Genomic DNA, 2988 nt, shown 5'->3' with positions numbered 1-2988 from the left:
TGGAATTAGGTTTTTGGCTCATGTTCTGATCGTTTGGGGGTACGTGTGTATATATAGGAGGAAGGACTACGCCGGAGGAGCACCGAGGGGCCCACGAGGCAGGGGGCGCGCTCTAGGGGGGTGCCCCCCACCCTCATGACCGCCTCTTTTGTTCCTTGGAGCAGGGTCCAAGTCTCCTGGATCACATTCTGTGAGAAAATCACGTTCCCGAAGATTTTATTCCGTTTGGACTCCGTTTGATATTCCGTTTCTTCGAAACACTGAAATAGGCAAAAAAACATCAATTCCGGGCTGGGCCTCCGGTTAATAGGTTAGTGCCAAAAACAATATAAAAGTGGAAAATAAAGCCCAATATAGTCCAAAACAGTAGATAATATAGCATGGAGCAATCAAAAATTGTAGATACATTGGAGACGTATCAGGCATCCCCAAGCTTAATTCCTGCTCGTCCTCGAGTAGGTAAATGATAAAAAGAGAATTTTTGATGCGGAGTGCTACTTGGCATAATTTCAATGCAAATCTTCTTAATTGTGATATGAATATTCAGATTCGAAAGATTCAAGACAAAAGTTCATATTGACATAAAAATAATAATACTTCAAGCATACTAACAAAGCAATTAGGTCTTCTCAAAATAACATGGCCAAAGAAAGTTATCCGTACAAAATCATATAGTCTGGCTATGCTCTATCTTCACCACACAAAATATTTAAATCATGCACAACCCCGATGACAAGCCAAGCAATTGTTTCATACTCTAACTTTTTCAAAACTTTTTCAATCTTCACGCAATACATGAGCGTGAGCCATGGATATAGCACTATAGGTGGAATAGAATGGTGGTTGTGGAGAAGACAAAAAGGAGAAGATAGTCTCACATCAACTAAGCGTATCAACAGGCTATGGAGATGCCCATCAATAGATATCAATGTGAGTGAGTAGGGATTTCCTTGCAACGGATGCACTAGAGCTATAAGTATATGAAAGCTCAAAAAGAAACTAAGTGGGTGTGCATCCAACTTACTTACTCATGAATACCTAGGGCAACTTGAGGAAGCCCATCATTGGAATATACAAGCCAAGTTCTATAATGAAAAATTCCCACTAGTATATGAAAGTGATAACATGAGAGACTCTCTACTATGAAGATCATGGTGCTACTTTGAAGCACAAGTGTGGTAAAAGGATAGTAACATTGTCCCTTCTCTCTTTTTCTCTCATAATTTTTTTATTTTTTTATTTGGGCCTTTTCTCTTTTTTATGGCCTCTTTTTATTTGCGCTTCTTTGGCCTCTTTTTATTTATTTATTTTATTTTTCGTCCGGAGTCTCATCCCGACTTATGGGGGAATCATAGTCTCCATCATCCTTTTCTCACTGGGACAATGCTCTAATAATGATGATCATCACACTTCTATTTTTCTTACAACTCAACAATTACAACTCGATACTTAGAACAGAATATGACTCTATGTGAATGCATCCAGCGGTGTACCAGGATATGCAATATGACAATGATGGAATGTGTCATGAACGGAATGGTGGAAAGTTGCATGGAAATATATCTCGGAATGGCTATGGAAATGCCATAATAGGTAGGTATGGTGGCTGTTTTGAGGAAGGTATATGGTAGGTGTATGATACCGGCAAAAGGTGCGCGGTATTAGAGAGGCTAGCAAAGGTGGAAGGGTGAGAGTGCGTATGATCCATGGACTCAACATTAGTCATAAAGAACTCATATACTTATTGCAAAAATCTAGAAGTTATCAAAGCAAAGTATTACGTGCATGCTCCTAGGGGGATAGATTGGTAGGAAAAGACCATCGCTCGTCCCCGACCGCCACTCATAAGGAAGACAATCAATAAATAAATCATGCTCCGACTTCATCACATAACGGTTCACCATACGTGCATGCTACGAGAATCACAAACTTTAACACAAGTATTCTTTAAATTCACAACTACTCAACTAGCATGACTTTTAATATTATCACCTCCATATCTCAAAACAATTATCATGCTTCAATCTTTTCTTAGTATTCAACACACTCAAAAGAAAGTTTCACAAATCTTGAACACCAAGCATATTATTATTAAGCAAATTACCATGCTATTAAGAGACTCTCAAAATAATTTAAGTGAAGCATGAGAGATCAATAGTTTCTTTAAAACAAATCCACCACCGTGCTCTAAAAGATCTAAGTGAAGCACATAGAGCAAAATTATAACGCTCAAAAGATATAAGTGAAGCACATAGAGCAAAACTACATAGCTCAAAAGATATAAGTGAAGCACATAGAGTATTCTATCAAATTTTAATTCATGTATGGCTCTGTCAAAAGATGTGTACAGCAAGGATGATTGTGGCATACTAAGACACAAAGACACAAATAATACAAGACACTCCAAGCAAAACACATATCATGTTGGTGAATAAAAATATAGCTCCAAGTAAATTACCGATGGAAGTGGACGAAAGAGGGGATGCCTTCCGGGGCATCCCCAAGATTTGACTTCTTGGTGTCCTTGGATTATCTTGGGGGTTACATGGGCATCCCCAAGCTTAGGCTCTTGCCACTCCTTGTTCCATGATCCATCAAAAGAATTCACCCAAAACTTGAAAACTTCACAACACAAAACTCAAAATAGAAAACTCGTGAGCTCCGTTAGCGAAAGAAAACAAAAGACCACTTCAAGGTACTTTAATGAACTCATTATTTATTTATATTTGTGTTAAACCTACTTTATTCCAACTTATCTATGGATTATAAACTATTTTACTAGCCATAGATTCATCAAAATAAGCAATCAACACACGAAAAACAGAATTTGTCAAAAACAGAACAATCTGTAGTAATCTGTAGCTAGCGCAAGATTTGGAACCCCAAAAATTCTAAAATAAATTGTTGGACGTGAGGAATTTATCTATAATCATCTTCAAAAATAATTAACTCAATAGCACTCTTAAAAAAATGACAGCAGTTCTCGTG

This window comes from Triticum urartu, chromosome 2, assembly GCF_003073215.2.
Source record: "Triticum urartu cultivar G1812 chromosome 2, Tu2.1, whole genome shotgun sequence".
Classification (NCBI taxonomy): Eukaryota; Viridiplantae; Streptophyta; class Magnoliopsida; order Poales; family Poaceae; genus Triticum; species Triticum urartu.
The sequence above is the reverse complement of the archived record's forward strand: the minus strand, read 5'-3'. Positions refer to the sequence as shown.